The sequence below is a fragment of the Eumetopias jubatus genome, unplaced genomic scaffold (genome assembly GCF_037043125.1).
Source record: "Eumetopias jubatus isolate StellerSeaLion01/CBP00866 unplaced genomic scaffold, mEumJub1_p1.0 scaffold_2, whole genome shotgun sequence".
In the NCBI taxonomy this organism is placed as follows: Eukaryota; Metazoa; Chordata; class Mammalia; order Carnivora; family Otariidae; genus Eumetopias; species Eumetopias jubatus.
Window position 1 is genome coordinate 63,927,663 of NW_028274808.1, and position 17,835 is coordinate 63,945,497.

The 17,835-nt window shown below is 39.0% G+C and overlaps 1 pseudogene; it reads right to left on the minus strand.

The window, feature by feature from the left end:
* Positions 1–784: 784 nt before the first annotated feature.
* On the minus strand, positions 785–3,165 carry LOC148164844 (large ribosomal subunit protein eL8 pseudogene; annotated as a pseudogene).
* Positions 3,166–17,835: the final 14,670 nt, after the last annotated feature.

A 17,835-nucleotide genomic window follows, 5' to 3' on the forward strand; every position in this document is an offset into this window, starting at 1 on the left:
AGATGAGATGGCAGACCCGGAGCCAACACCTTAACTGCAGCTTTGTGAGAGACCATGAAGCAGAGGACTCAGCTGGCCATCTCCAGATTCCTGACCTACAGCAACCATGATGTAATAAATGTGTGTTGTTTTAACAGGCTATGTTTTAGTATAATTTGATACTCAGCAATAGAAAATGAATACACTTGGGTGCCTGGGTGGCTCAGTTGGTTAAGTGACTGCCTTCAGCTCGGGTCATGGTCCTGGAGTCCCGGGATCGAGTCCCACATCGGACTCCCTGCTCAGCAGGGAGTCTGCTTCTCCCTCTGACCCTACCCCCTCTTGGGCTCTCCCTCTCTCACTCTCTCAAATAAATAAATAAAATCTTAAAAAAAAGAAAATGAATACACTCATTTAATTAAAAATATTGTTCAGTATCACAAATACTGTTTACTTATTATGGAACTTTTATTACAATGCAAATAATGAAGCTAATTTTTATTATAATGTAGATGAATAAAGGGGGGTATCTATAATGCTTCCTACTTTGAAATAATCCCTGTTAAACCTTGATAAACTTGTTAATCTTTGTTAAACCTGTTGGACCTCTCTCAGTGTGCACATGGGGTATGGTTTTGTTTCTCCATGCATTTGATGTATCTGGCTTTTTCAGGCCTTTTTTTCTTTTTTTCCTCTCTTTTTCTCTCCCTCCCTTCCTCCTTCCCTCCCTCCCTTCCTTCCTCTGACACTGGCTGAAAAAGAACTTTTATTACTTTTATGTATGGAAAACCCAACAGCTGTACACTTAGCCCAGTTTGGTGGCCAGTTCTTTAGCTCTTGCCTTTTCCAGCTTGGCAAGGCAAGACATCGACTTTGGACCCAGGATGCTGCCTCACCAGTGACAGTGGATCTCATCATATCTGTCATTGTCATTGGTCCTGATAGTTTCCATCTGCTTAGCCAGAGCTCCTTTGTCTTACAAGTTCACCTGTGCAAGGGGGACAGAGGTGCAGGTCTTCCTGTGGACCCCAGCCTGGTCTTCCCCTAGATAATGCAGTAGGGAACCCCCATCTTACAACACAGGGCAGACAGGGAGACAGCCAGCTCAATGGGATCCACATCATGTGAAATCACTACCAGCTGAGCCTTCTTGTTTTCCACGAAGTTAGTGACAGTATTAACCCCAGCTTGAAGAACAAGTGCCCTTTTAGTGGGGACACCCCCTTTGCTGACAACTTTCTTCTCAATTCAGGCCAAAAATTCCACTTCTTCTCTTGCTTTGTCTCTGGTCTGTATTTGTAGACTAGCTTAAGCAGTTGAGTAGCTGTTTGGCAGTCCAAGGCCTGGGGAAACTGGTTAATTGCAGAAGGAACTTTCAGACTTTCAGAGAGAAGAGTCCTTTGCGGCTGCAACCAGATGCAGAGGGGACATTTGACAAAGTGAGAGAAGTCCCTTTTGGGCTGCATGTCCTATCCAGTGCCACAGTTTTGGGGCCTTTTCTCAAACTGGGGACTGACCACCATTTTCTCCTCTTGCTTCTTCATGACCACAGGGGCCAGGGCCACTTTCTTCCCCTTCACCTTCTTCTCTTTGGGCACCTTGGATAGCTATAGGAGGGAGAAAGGAAGGGGAATTATCTCTTTCAGGAATTTCCTTTTTTTTTTTAAGATTTTATTTATTTATTTGACAGAGAGAGACACAGCAAGAGAGGGAACACAAGCAGGGGGTGTGGGAGAGGGAGAAGCAGGCTTCCCGCTGAGGAAGGAGCCTGACATGGGACTTGATCCCAGGACCCTGGGATCAGGACCTGAGCCGAAGGCAGACGCTTAACAACTGAGCCACCCAGGTGCCCCTCTTTCAGGAATTTCTTAAAATTCTTGTTTCATTGGTGGTACTTTTATAAAATATATGGAATTTCATAAAATAAAATTATTTATGTCATTGCTTTGGGTTTCAGGTTGGTTGGAAGACAGATCTTTGTGCTAGGTCATTCATTCTCGCTGTTATTTTCTTTTCCTAAATTGCTTTTCCCTTGGGTTCACTGGTAATTCTTGTGTCCACTTTTCTACAGCCCTTTTAGGTCTTCCTTCTCAGTTGAGGCCAGGCATGGTGTTCTAGTCACCATTATTTGCTCTTTTTTTGTTCGCTTCTTAAATATGAACATTTTATTTTTAGAACTTTCCTGTTCTAGATCTGTGCATTCTCAGGGTTTATCTATCCTGTAAATATGGTTTAAGCCAGAATTTCCTGAAGTTTGGCATATGAACCACTGCTGGAATGGAATGATTTTGGGGGCTCATGCTCATACAGTTAACTAATCCTGAATCATGTTGTGAACTTCATGTCCATTTAATGCTTTAATCAAGTTAAGTACAAAAGTTGAATGCTGTTCTAATATGGGCTAACTACACTTGGTAATAGAGGAATACAGTTCTTTATTTTATTTTTTTAAAGATTTATTTATTTGAGAGAGAGAGAGAGTGTGAGTGTTTGAGTGGGGGGAGGCGCTGAGGCGAAGAGAGAATCTTCAAGCAAACTCCCCAGTGAGTGCAGAGCCCCATATGGGATGATCTCATGACTCATGAGATTATGACCTGAGTCAAACCTAAGAGTTGAATGCTGAACTGACTGAGCCACTAGGCACTCCTAGAGGAATGCAGTTCTTAAGAGCAGAACTTTTGACAAACGATAGAACCTTAACACTGTATTTATCTTTGTAGTTAGCTTTTACTCACGGCAAGTGATACTGATTTTCTGGTGATGGTAGTTGTATACATTTGTCCCTTAATTTATTAAAGTAAAAAAAGGGAATTTACTTAAAGAAAAACTTTAAGTAAATAATATATGTACATAATATGTGATACACAGTGGGAGCAGAACTATGAAGGTAGTGACTGTGGTATGAGAATGACTGGAATTTGAGAAATGGTACACTAGAGATCTAGAAAACCACTAATGCATCTTCATCCTCAATTGATTTATTTAATGGTTTTCAATGAACTGAGCATGAGGTCTAAAAGGCACAGTATGGATGTGGATAATAAAAAAGAGTAACAGATGTTATTAGATGTAAGAGCATTGACTTGGAAATGATCTCACCTGTATTCTCCTAATTGCCTCAGGTTCTGTGCTGAAGAAATCTGTGGATGGCCCAAAGCAGTGATTTTCAAACTTCGGGTTGGGCATCAAATTCACGTGGAATGTTTCTTAAAATATAGATTGTTCCCTTGCACCTTCAGAATTTCTGATTTACTAAGGCCTAGGAATTTGCATTTCTGAGTTGCTAGATCTGGAGACTCTGCTTGGTCTAAGCAAAGCCTTGGACAAATTACTTAAAACATCTTTGGGGATTAATTTTCCAAGGAAGATTTTGGCTAAATAACATAGACTTACAGGGTTTTAGAGTTTATGTACTTATATTAAGGTGTATTAGAAAATCACAGTGCATCAAACCTGTGATTTTCCTGCTCAATAGGGGGCTTAATGTGAGTCAATAAAAATTTACTGAATAAAAAATAATATGGGTTTTTCTTAGATTGTGGTGGGGAACATGAATAAGGGAATTGGGAAATGCTGATTCTTAAAGCCTTATCTCTTGACTGGATCTCCATTTTATTATTTTTTAATTTTTTTATTTTATTTTTAAAATTTCATTTATTTATTTAATTTTTAAGATTTAAGTTCAATTAACTAACATATAATGTACTATTTGTTTCAGGGGTACAGGTTTGTGATTCATCAGTCTTACACAATTCACAGTGCTCACCATAGCACATACCCTCCCCAATGTCCATCACCCAACTACCCCATCTTTCCCACTCCCTCTCCTCCAGCAACCCTCAGTTTGTTTCCTGAGATTAGGTCTCTTATAGTTTGTCTCCCTCTCTGGTTTCGTCTTGTTTCATTTTTCCCTCCCTTCCCCCATGATCCTCTGTCTTGTTTCTCAAATTCCTTATATCAGTGAGATCATATGATAATTGTCTTTCTCTGACTGACTTATTTCACTTAGCATAATACCCTCTAGTTCCGTCCACATTGTTGCAAAAGGCAAGATTTCATTTTTTGATGGCTGCATAATATTCTATCTATCTATCTATCTATCTATCTATCTATCTATCTATCTATCTATTTATACCACATCTTCTTTATCCATTCATCTGTTGATGGACATCTAGGCTTTTCCCATAGTTTGGCTATTGTGGACATTGCTGCTATAAACATGGGGGTGCAGATGCCCCTTTGGATCCCTACATTTGCAGCTTTGGGGTAAATACCCAGGATCTCCATTTTGAACTTCAGTTGCATATAACCAATAATTTATTGATTCCTGTCCATGGTTTCAGTTCAGGCCTTCAACAACTCTTTCCTTGATGTAGTAAGTGCTTCCCTAATTGTTTTTCCTTTTAGTCCATCCATTCTTCACACTGTTTCCAGGGGCATCTCCCTAAAACACAAACTGGAGCATGTTACTCCTCTGCCCCAAACTCATCAGTGGCTTCCTAGTGGCTTGAAAAAAGTTCAGATTCCTTAGCATCTTGCCCAGGCCATGCATTCAGTCTTCTACCATCACCCTCCACTCTTCTCCCATATCTACCTAAGATTTGCTTTTAGTAAACTTCTATACATATTGGATACCTCTCCTCTTGCTAAGCCTCCGTGCCTTTGCACATGCTAGTTCTCTGTCATACGTGCCTTTCCCCCATTTTCCATCTGATTGATTCCTGCTTAGTTATCAAGGCTCAGCTGAACCCATCCCCCATGGTAAGAAACTGCACATGTCTATCATAATATTGATCATGCTATTTTTTAAAAGCCTATAGTATATGATTAGAAATTTTTCAAATATGACAAAAGTGTAAAGAAAGTCCTCCTTCCCAGCTTTCCCCAGCCTCACTCTTCTCCCTCGAGGTAACACTATTAATAGTTTAGTGTGTTTTCTAGATCTTTTTATCTGCATTTACAAACATACATATAAATAATGAAATCTAAGAATATAGTTCAGCAGCTTGCTTTTTTTTAAATTTCAGATCTCATGGGCATCTGTGCACATCAGGGTTTGAAAATCTACCACTTTTTTTTTTTGGCAATTGCCTTTTATTTAAGGAGAGATCAAGGAAAGAGACTGACTTTCATGTCTCCAGGGTTTTTAGAAATGTTAGAAAATCTTCATTTAATGCAGCAACTTGTCTTATTTTTATCCTTATTTTATGTCCTTGAATAAAAAAATATCTACAGTGTTTTCCAGGAGAAATTTCAAGCAAAACTTAGTAACTGACATTTCTTATATTATTTATCTATGTATTCATTTATTTATATCATCATTCTTATGCCGTCTGAATGTTTTTTTGTCCCTATGACCCTCTGCCATATTTCTAGGACCCATTCTTTAATTTTTTATACTTGAATGAAACATTTGAGTGTTTTAAAATATTACTGAATTTGATTTTCACTGTGACTCTGGGAGCTAAGTAAGGCAGAATTGTTTCTTTTTAACCAGGCGGGAGTTGAGCCTTGGAGAAAGTTGCCTGACCACAGTCTGAGCATTCTGTCCCTCAACATCAACTGTGTCTATTCCTCTGATGATCTTTTGCTTGCTCAGGACTCACCATTGTGATATCCCAGCAGATATGCTCTATATCTACACCCTTTGATAAATGAAATTTAGAATGAATTTACACTAAAATACTCTAAAGTATTCACACTAAAACAGTGACTTATTGTGGTACCCTTCTCAGAGTCATTATTATAGGAGTTGATGAATTACTCTAAATGAATGAGAATCACAGTAGGAACTGTTGGAGAAAATAGTTTTAATTGGAATAGACTTTTTGGTGTACCCCAAACAATTTTATATGAAAGATCCTTTGAAACCACATCTCTGAGTGAAGTCATGCCTAGTGCTTATGTCTTAGGAGAACACAGCTAGCTCTTAGCATACTTTTTTTTTTTCATATTCTCCTTTATTTTTTCACATTTTTTCTCTCTGATCCATTTCAGTCAATTCTCAAAGTAATCCTGAAAGGAAAGTCAGACTTGCCTAGTTTCTTTGAAAACTTTTCTTCAGAATAGCTGACAAAGTTTTTGAACTGTTGGTATTCATTTTTCATAATAACCCTTCATGAAAATGACCAAAATATTTTCAGAAAGTGGACCACTGGGGGACCTCTTTACTGTGCAATTGCCACCTGACTCTTGAGATCTCAATTTAATTCTGTGAACTGAGATTTTTATTGCTACAGGGTGATTGGGAAAATTAATAGCAATTTCCTCAAAGCCCTTTGAGGTCCTTAGGGGCCATTTATTGTTTCAATAAGATATTCTCCTCCTAGACTGTACCTATTATTGTTTATGAAACAATGAGGGCCCAATGAGGAATAAGGCTTGCCCCTTGCAAAGAGTTTGCCTTTCTTCCTTATATCTGCATGAAAACATGATTTTCTTTTTCAAGAAGGATATTAGCACTGAAATCTTAATCTTTATTCAGAAAGATAACTTTTTTCCTTAAATAAAGAACTAGGCTTCTTCTTTATCAGCTTGATTTTTTTTTTTTTATCCCTGTGGTGCTTTTAAATATACATAGAAAGATGGTCAGAGACTCTGGGAAGACAGAACAGTGTCCTGATGGGAATGAAGGAAGGTCAATAACATCTGTCCTCTGAATAGGGAAAGGGAGCTGCAGGTAGCACAAACAAGGGTCTGGGCAAACTAATTAATAGATGAGAGGACATCAGGAAATAGCTTCTCTGGTTTGCTGTAAATGAGATTTAATGAACTTTAGAAAACTTTAGAAAAATCTGGGAATTATCTAGAAATAGATCTTCTGGTTTCCCCTATGGTCTCAGTTTGTGAACCAACACTTTTTAAATTTTTGCTTTATAATGATTATATTAGTAGTAATAGTAGAGATGATCATGTAAAGAGTATCCCCAATGAGCTCTGTGCTGAGCATGCTATACAGATTGATTCTATTCAACCCTTCACATAGTCTTTGGGGTAGGTGCTGAGATCCTCATGTTACAGAGGAAGACCCTGAGTCTCAGCACTAACATCCTACTCAAGAATGAAGAGCTAGTAAGTGCAGGAATATGAGCCAAACACGCCCCCTCAAGTATGCTTGTTGACTTTTCCAAACTGTGGGCTGAGCTTCGATGTTCTTCATGTGAGAAAAGCACAATGGAAAACTGAAGTTGCAAATGAGGAGTGCCCCTGGGGACTGAATACTCTTCACAGCATTTACAGTACTACTGATAAAGTAAATATTCCTGCGGCAATAGTTGTGATATTTTACTGTACTCTTTGTGTTAGCTATCATTTAGTCAACCACATTTAATGGATGTCCACTTTGTGAAACTGACTTAAATATTGTGTGCACTTCCTAGGGAAATATAGGATTCCTGACTGATCTCTAGGAAGCTGTGTTGAGATGGTGATCCTGGGGAGATGGGGTGGGGGAGAAGGGATGTAAGAAGATGGGATGAATGATTAGTGCTCTTCACGTTTTATGTTGTTGATGATTAGAACATTCTAAAAAAATTTTTTTTCCTGACTTTTAATTTAGTATCCTCTTTCGGCTTTAACATATACCCTCACTGATTTTTATCAAATTAATTAACTACATTCTCCACAACTTCATATTTATAAATTAATCTTCTGAAATGTTGTACCAATTTGTACTTTGATCAAGAAAATGCACCTAAAGAGGTTGTCTCTAAGGATTTTTCTTTAAACCTGGAAAATTTCAAATATGATGCAAATTAAGTAACAATACAACTAACAAATTAGATTCGTGATTGGAGAAGACTAAAACGGTCTTGGTCTTTCCTTTTGTTCTGAATTGAGACAGCTAACAGAAAACAGCAGTGACGCTGTTCTTGGTAAGATGATGCTGGCCTTTCTTTATGACTTTTTTGTCTTTATAAAGTTAAAAAAAGATATTCTATGTTACAGTAATATTACATATTATTAAATATTACATATTTGCTTTAGAAAATAGAACATTGGTTGGCATTGCATAAAACAAAGCGACATGTGGCACTTGCTTAGTTAATTTCACTACCTTAACCACTTTAACTGAGGAACCTTGCAATCTGAATTACCCTGTGTGACTTCCCAATCATCTTCCCCTGCACACCCTCCCCGGTTCCTACTTCCATTAGCTTCCTCTCTTCCCTGTTTGTTTGCCCTGGATGGAAAGAACCCTGAACCGAAAGTGAGGAGCCATGAGCTGTGCTTCCAGTGCCATACACTAACAGTGTGATCTTTGGAGAGGCGCTCTAGGACTGCGGTGGATTGCAAAGATGGCCACAGATTTATCAACTTTTACGTTCTCACTCTTTGCATATATTCTCCCACACTGGCTCTGGGCTGGACCGTGTGACTTGCTTTGACCCGTGGACTTGAGCGAACGCTACGTGCACAGAGACTTGTAAAGTGCTTGCCCACTGGGCTTGCCCTTTTGCTGCTCTTGGAACTCTGTGACTGCCACCTGAAGAAGCCTGGGTTAGCCTGCAGAATGATGAAACACGTGTGGCCCCGTCTTCCTGTCCTCGTGGCCGGACACTGAGCGAGGCCCTCCTAGGTCAGCCAGTTGCTGGCTGAATCACTAGTGAGCCCAGCTAAAATTAGCTGAGCTAACCCAGAGCAGAGGAACCTGCCTTAGCTGATTCGCAGAATTGGAGCTCCCTAAATGGTGTTTCGTTACGTTTGGGGCTGGGTTGTTCACGGCTAAAGAGAACGGATACAAAATCCAAATAAAAAACCCAAACAATAAATGACAACGTATTCCCTGCCTACCCCAGAACATTGTTGGAGATTATATGAGTTTAAAAAGTATATGATGGACAAAGCTTCTGAAAAGCAGTGCCCAGCAGTGTCTTGTGTTTGATCAGCAATTGGATGTTCAGTGAAGAAATGAATGGATAATAAGCTACATGATTATGAGGTGGCAGTTGCGGCAGCAATAGAATAGTCAAATATTCCAGATCCCCCAAGTAAGACATTTCATTTTTCTTTTTAATTTCAAATGTTACTATATCAGCTGGGTAGGGAGAATTGAAAAGAACACGAAACCGGACAGAGCAGCCATGGCCGTCTGAGGCACCTGGGCCCCGGTCACAGGGCAGCAGATTGTACCCATCAGGCTTTTCTCACTTTGGTCAGGAAGATACTGCCAATCGCTAGCTTTCCCATTGGCATTAAACTCTTCCCAGTTATTTGACTTTTACCTTTTTTGTTATAGCCTATCTCGATCCTGTCTGAATATCATTTGCATGGCAGTAGTTACAGTCTCCATAAAGAAAAAATTTTGAGAGCCAAGTTTAGAGATATAGAGAAAGATTTCTAGTCTGTGGAGATGCAAGGACTATAAGGTCAGTAAATCAGAATTTTTCTAATGGGAACAAATATTTTCTGAGCTAAAGATAATTAACCCAAAAGGGTCTATAAGGAATAAGTTTGTGTGCTTTGATTCATATTTTCTAGTGGAAATGAAAATGATTTCATTTTCTAGTGGAAAAATATTTTTTTCAATCTGGTTATACTGTAAAATAAATCCCATTTAGAGAAAAGTGCACAAAACCTAAAGGTACTGTTTATTGAAAAATTATAAAGCGAATACCCGTGTAACTACCGCCCAGGACAGAGATGGAGCCTTGCCTGCACACCAGAAGTTCCTTGCTACTCACATTCTCCCCCTCACACTCTGTCCTTCACAAACCCTAACCTGAACCTGAACTCGAACCCCAACCCAAACCTTAACCTTGTTAGGTTGACCACAATCCTTAATGATGGTCAAGTCCTTATTTAGCTTTATAGTTTTACCACCTCTGCAGAGTTAACCAGCTACGTGTGTATCTTTAAACACTACAGTTTTGTTTTGCTTGTTTTGAATTTTACATAAATGAAGTCATTCTGTATATATTCTTTTGCATCTTGCTTCTTTTGCTTAATGTATTACTTGCTTTGTGTAGCTGTAGTTTATTCAATTTCATTGACAGGTACTTCTCCATGCATGAATACATGAGACAATTTACCGTTTATGGACGCATCAGTAGCTTCCAACTTTTGGATCATATAAGCAACATGGCTGTGACCATCTTTACATGTCTCCTCTTGCACACGCACACAAGTTTCTCAAGAGAGTGGCCTTTTTGGGTCATAAGATAAACATATCTTCAAATTTAGTAGCAGAAGCCAAACTATTTTCTAAAGTGGCATAGCCATTTTGCCAGCCACAAGTGGTATGAGTGTTCTCAATGTTCCATGTCCTTGTCAGTACTTGATATCGTCAGACTTTTAATTTATTCTTATTTTTTAAAAAGATTTTTTTATTTACTTGAGAGAGAGAAAGAAAGAGAGAGTACGAGCATGTGGGGCAGAGGGAGAGGAAGAAAGAATCTCATGCAGACTCTGCACTGAGCCTGGAACCCAACGTGGGGCTCTAGCTCACGACCCTGAGATCATGATCTGAGCCAAAACAAAGAGTCAGCTGCCCAACTGATTGAGCCACCCAGGCGCCCCCAGACTTTTTAATTTTTGCCAATCTGGTGGGTGTGTAGAATTTCCTTATGATTTAAATTTGCATCTTCTCATTATTTATGAGGCTGAGTGTTCTTTCGTACATTTTTTAGCCATTCAGTTTCTTTTTTATGAAGTGTTTGTTCAAGCCTTCTGTCCCTTGTTTCCTACTCTTTGTGCCTTTTCTAATGTTTTGTAGTTTTTTTTTTTTTTACATGTTTTGGATATGAACCTTTGTCCCATTTTACATGTTACGATAGCTTTTTCCATTCTTGGATTTTTAAAAATCTATTAATGTGTATCTTTTGATGAATTACAAAGTTCTTAATTTTAAAATACTGAAATAGATCCAATTTCTCCTCTTTTGATTGCTTTTTATGTCTTATTTCAGAAAACCTTTTCTACCTGAAGACACAAAGAAATCTCCTATCAGCTCCTGAAAGCTTTACAGCTTTATCTTTCACCATAATTGTGTTACAGGTACTGATTCTTTATCTGTGTATGAGCTGAAGTTGTAACTTCATTATTTTCCATAGGGATACATACTTCTTCCAGAACCATCAATTGAAAGGAACATTTTTTCTCCACTGCCCTGCCATGCCTAATTCTTAGTTATAAATCAAGTGCTCAGGTATGCGTGGGTCCATTTCTGGACTCCTTATTCTGCTTCACTGGGTTACTTGTCTTTTCCTATACTAATGCCACATCTTCTTAATTATCATGACTTTATAATAAGTCTCGATATTTGGTAGAGCGTCTTTACACTTGGTTCATCCTCAAGAAAGTGTTAGCTATTCTCTCAGGGAAGCCAGAAAGATGAACTTGGAATCTACTGGAATCATTCAAGCAAAAGATGATGAGAGCCTGCTTTAGGATCATGGAAATAGCAATGGAGTGGAGGGGCTATTTTTAGACACTCCAGGAGGTAGTTGGAAAGAATGCCAAACCATTGCTTCTAAATGATGTAAGGGAATAGGCTTTGGTGGAGAAAGATTATATGAATATATCAAAGAGAAAATAGTGAACAGATAGCAACTTCTTCAAAACAGGTTACCCATAGGCTATGTGGAAAATTTTACAACAGTAAAGTTTCAGAAAGTAAAAAAAAAAAAAAATTAGAAATTGTAGAGAATTTGAAAGAACTAGACACCTACAGTTGATACGAAACTGGTGATTGATGATAAATATATTAACAGGAATTATGCATGGTTCCCTTTGTTTAATATTATTTTTCTGTTTTTGACATTCCTAGCAATAAGTTTTTCAATTTCTACATCTGGTGCCTTTCAGGTAACTTGATTTGATTTCGTAACATCATAAGTCTTGCTGAAAATGCATTCAGTGCATTTTCCATTTGATAGTATCTTCCAGGCTTTGACTCAGCCTGTGTTTTCTAACAAACTCTCTTATCGTTTTTTTATCCTATACTGAATTTTTTTGATATGTTCTTTAACAAGTTCAAGAAAAGCAGATCAAACAATAGCTAGACTAGTGTGGTTGGGCTTCATATTTGGTCCCACTGCTGTTAAGAGATTAATTAATAAGATACATATTAGTTTGTGACTGCCAGTTGATTACTAGAGAGTTTTCATTTGCTTTGAAATGTAGGAATATTTAATGTAGTAATTACACAGATATTTCACACCCAAAATCACACCTTCTATTTCTATTCCTTGGCCTTCTGAGTTTTGTGCTTTTGAAAGAAATGGGCCCTCTGGAGCATGACAAATTTGATTTAAAGGTATTTGCAACAGGATTTTTTTTTCTGTCAAAAGCTAATGCAACTGTAGGTTCTCTCAGTTTGGAACTCATGGGCTTGGGAATTGCTAATGTAAATTCTAATCTTAGACCTGTTGGCATGGCAAATATGGAGAAAACCCAGATAATTACTCAAGAGGAATAGATTAAGGCTGCAGGACCTATAATCAAGACATTCTTGAATTTAATGAATTATAACCTGATTTTCAAAAGCAACAGTGGCATTTGCAAATGAGAAAAGAAAAAAATGATAGGATGTAGGAACAAATGCAACTCAGAACTCAGACGTACCAAACTTTGTGTGTGTGTGTGTATGTGTGTGTGTGAGAGATATTGGTGTGGGTGAAGAAGGTTGTTTTAATTTTTCAGCTATGAACTTTCCAGAATGAAAGATCAAATCTCTGAAACAATGAAGGCAGGATGCCCAGAGAAGAAAGAAGTAGACCCTGAGTGCTCCCTAAGAATGTATGGCATGTTAATAAACACGTTTACAGATCCAGCAATTCCACTTCTGGATATGTATCTGAAGAAAATAAAAACACTAATGTGAAAAAATATCTCTACCTTTATGTTCATTACAGCATTATTTACAATATTTAAGGTATAGAAACAACCTAAGTGTCCATCGATGGATGAATGGATAAAGAAAATGTGGTATATATGTATGGTGGAATATTATTCAACCATAAAAAGAAGGAAAATTTTCCATTTGCAACAACATGGATCTTGACAGCATTCCCCTAAATGAAATAAATCAGAGAAAGACAAATACCATATGATTTCACTTATATGTGAAATCTAAAACAAATTCCCAACTCCCCCAAGAAAAACAAACCCCCAAAACCAAAAACCCTGAGCTCACAGATACAGAGAACAGATTGGTGATTGCCAGAGGTGGGAGGTGAGAGATGGGCAAAATGGGTGAGCTTCCAGTCATAAAATAAGTCATGGGGGTATAATATATAGCATGGTGACCGTAGTTAATACATTGTAGTGCATATTTGAAGGTTGCTAAGAGAGTAGATCTTAAAAGTTCTTATCACAAGAAAAAGTGTTTGTAACTATGTAAGGAAATGGATGTTAACTGGACTTACCTTGATCATTTCACAATATATACAAATATCAAATTGTTATGTTGTATACTTGAAAATAACACAATGTTATAAGTCTCATATACCTCAGTAACAAAAATAAACATGTTTACATAGTATGAAGTGCGTCCTCTGGATTTGGGATTTAGTTCAAGTCACAAAACTTGGACTCAAAACTCAATCATATTTTTGGATGTGTCATTTCATTTGTGTCTTGCCTTTCATAGAACATCGTTTGCTATGTACTTATAATTCATTCTTTACTGTTTACTCAGCAATGAATTGAAGGAAATTCTTTAGTTATCTAAGATCTGGCTTTGAATCTATTGCAGACCCCTACTGTTCTATGCAAGTTATTCTAGCTGCTCACTTTTCAGCATTCACAAAATGGGTGTTTCCAAGGAGAGAGTCAATTACATATTCCCGTGAGGAAAATGGTATTAGGAGTGGAGCTTAATATACCAAACTACATCAAGGTGTCTGTAGCGGTCTGGGTCTAATCGGGAGATAGAAACCATATAGGAGGTTAAACAGAGGAAATTTGATATAAGAATTTTTAACTCTAATAAGAGAGTAAGTATAACTATAAGTAACTTTGGAAGGAGTTCAGACTTGGATAAAATGTGCTTTGGCTACCTAATAGCAGAGAAGTTGGCTGACATGGAGTTGTAGGCAAACATTAGGCAGCGTTCTGGAGTGCATGCAAGTGGGGAGCAGGTGATCAGCAACATGTCATGTGGGCATGCACTGGGGGTCTGGAAGTCAGCAGGGGCAGAAGGCTTTCTTTTTTTTTTTTTTAAAGATTTTATTTATTCATTTGAGAAAGAGATACAGAGAGAGAGACAGAGAGAGCATGAGCAGGGAGAGAGGCAGAGGGAGAGGGAGAAACAGGTTCCCTGCTGAGCTGGGAGCCCGATGTGGGGCTTGATCCCAGGACCATGGGATCATGACCTGAGCTGAAGGCAGGCAGACACTTAACCATCTGAGCCACCCAGGCACCCCAAGCGGCAGAAGGCTTTCAGTGTGAGGGATGCACTGGGGATGGAGGTGGGTGGGTGAAGATTTTCAAGAGAGCTGAGGACGGGTCATCCCCAGGCCAAGCTACAAGGTTGTGAGGGATCACGTTCTGGTCGTGTGGCATGGGCAGGCTCCATCTGGACATGGCGGACACCGACTTGCCTCCCTTACCCCCCTACCTATGCTGAGAATTTCTGGAAGTCTCTTCCTCTTGCAGTGTCCTTTCATCACCTTCTGTTGGGGGAGCTTACTATATACTCACCCTAAAGGCAAAATGGTTAAAGGAATTCGTGGGTGGTTTATCATAAAGCATTACATTCAGGGATGTGTTTGGATTTGTGAGGCAATAAACTGATAAACAACACAGCGTCCAAGAGCACTAAAGAAGGTCAATACCAGCATTTCAAAAAACATTGGTGGTTCTTTTCCATCTGTGGAAGGAGATCCCTTAAGAGAATGCTGGCAAACCACCTTTTTTCTCTTGCTGACAAAAGACTCAAAAACTTTGGTATCTTTTCGATGTGTTACAGCATATTAATTTGTTCATTTATATAAAGTGGGGCAATTTCTTATCTGTATTTTTAAAAATTAAATGCAAACCTTAGAGAGAGTCATATTCAAATAAGCATGTCCAAATAACCACAAGTAATAAAACATACAGCCTCTGGAAAACAATAAAGGTGGATGCAACTCATAAACCCAGGGAACACTTCTCATGTCCCTTTTCCCTCTACGGCATGATTCTCTTTCATCTTGTGTTATATTGAAGCCTCTCGTCTGCGACCCTCCACCCCCACAGAATAAAGTCTCTTTTTCTCTGAACCCCACGACTTACTCTCTTATCTCCCGCCCTCCTCTTTCTCCCTCAACTTTGTCTCTCTTTCACTCTTTTCTACTTAACTTTTTCTTTTCTCCTTAGGCTTTCCTCTCTGGGTTCTGAGCTTCAATTGCCCTCTGCCCATTTGCTAATTCAGCCTGGCCAGACAGAGACCTTGAACTAGTTTGTCAGAGAAGCTCCTCACAAGGCAGAAGTGGAAGGAGCAGCAGAAGGGGTGTCTCATTCTCTTCACCGAGGTGGGTGGGGAAGCTGGGAACCTTAACCGATTATAAATCCTGTCCCCTTCACACTTTCTCCTCATCAATCTTTGTTGACTCCTGCAAAGAGATATTCAATATTCAATATTCAATATTTAAATGTTCTTCTACAAGTTCTTTGAATTTACAACCTGAGGCCACCCTATTCTTTCTCTTTACTGGGCTGTACATCATTTCACTTGATTCCTTGGAAAGGACAGCCAGGTGAAGTGTGAGCACGCATACACCCCTGTATGTGCACGTGCGCGCGCGCGAGCGCGCGCACACACACACACACACACACACACACACGCAAGCACTCACATCCACACATCATTCTCCCTTCTAGAAAACCTTGAACATCCATATTAGCATTTAAATTCTTTGCCCTCTAGTATCTTTGCTCCTTAAAACTTGCAAAGAAAATGTATTCTCTTAGTAACCATATTCCCAGTTCCACGTTCTTTTGAGGCCTTCTTCTGCATAGGTGAGCACCAGCAGGAATGCTGGGAGTGGCCCCTGGGTGGGCACTGAGATGCAGTTTGTGTGCAACGCTACCACAATGGAAGCACATGAGGACACAGGACTCCTTGCAGAAACTTTGGGCGAGTTTTACTTACTTGCAAACTAAGAAAATAAATTTGCTAGGGTTTAAGTACATCTTAGTTCATTATGCTTTTAAAGGTATATAGGATTTTACTGTTTGAATGGCAATCAGCCAGGACTTACTTTCTAAAGGTGGTAGTCATTATTTACAAAACACCTCAGTTTCCTTTCTCTTCTGGAGACCTAGTAAGATTGTGCTGCTTATGGATCAGGTGACTGGAATTTCCAAGCCAGAGCATTTCATTGCCACCACATGACTCTGCAGAGCTGTCTTTCTTCTTTGGCGTGGTGACTGTTCCACATTGAAGGTGGTGGCTGCTCCATCAGCCAGGCCCTAGTGTGGGAAGATGAAAAGCAGAAAACTCAGCCACTCTGTGATGGACATGTCATGTAGGTGAGAAATAAGCCTTTGTTGTTCTAAGGCACTAAGATTTGGGGGTTGTTTGTTACTTCACATAACTTTATGCTGTTTATGTAATTTAGCTCATCTTGACCAATTCCTTAAACACGAACATTTCTCCTTGCCCTACTGGCAATATTTTATTGTCCTGGATAAGTATCTTGACTAACTATAGAACGTTGGAATTATTGTGCAAACTTCTCCATTTTGCGATGTTTCTGTCATTGTTTTTTGGAAGAAACATTTATGAAATTAATAAAAATAAAATTATTTTTATAGCAAGGGTCCCCATATATAGGCTATGACTTTAAGGTATTAAAATTATTGGAGAGAGTTTTCACTAATGTAGATCTTTTCTAATTTTCTATATTAACTTCCAGGTGATTTCCTTCATTTGCTCTCATTCACTTATTCATTCATGTATTCATTTATTTATGTTTTTGTTCAACAAACTATATTGAATGCCAGTCACTGAGCTAGGCTAGAGATATCAGTATGAGTAAGACATAGTCCTTATCACTCTTTTTAAAAATTTTTTATTGTTATGTTAATCACCATACATTACATCATTCGTTCTTGATGTAGTGTTCCATGATTCATTGTTTTTGCATAACACCCAGTGCTTCACACAGAATGTGCCCTCCTTAATACCCATCACCAGGCTAACCCATCCCCCCATGCCCCTCCCCTCTAGAACCCTCAGTTTGTTTTTCAGAGTCCATCGTTTCTCATGGTTCGTCTCCCCCTCCGACTTACTCTCCTTCATTCTTCCCCTCCTGCTATCTTCTTCTTTTTCTTTTTTCTTAACATATCTTGCATTATTTGTTTCAGAAGCACAGATCTGTGATTCAACAGTCTTGTACAATTCAGTGCTCACCATAGCACATACCCTCTCCAATGTCTATCACCCAGCCACCCCATCCCTCCCACACCCCCACCACTCAGCAACACTCAGTTTGTTTCCTGAGATTAAGAATTCCTCATATCAGTGAGATCATATGATACATGTCTTTCTCTGATTGACTTATTTCACTCAGCATAACACCCTCCAGTTCCATCCACGTTGTTGCAAATGGCAAGATCTCATTCCTTTTGATGGCTGCATAATATTCCATTGTGTATATATACCACTTCTTCTTTATCCATTCAGCTGTCAATGGACATCTTGGCTCTTTCCACAGTTTGGCTATTGTGGACATTGCTGCTATAAACATTGGGGTGCACGTACCCCTTCGGATCCCTACATTTGTATATTTGTGGTAAATACCCAGTAGTGCAATTGCTGGATCGTAGGGTAGCTCCATTTTCAACTGTTTGAGGAACCTCCATACTGTTTTCCAGAGTGGCTGCACCAGCTGGCATTCCCACCAACAGTGTAGGAGGGTTCCCCTTTCT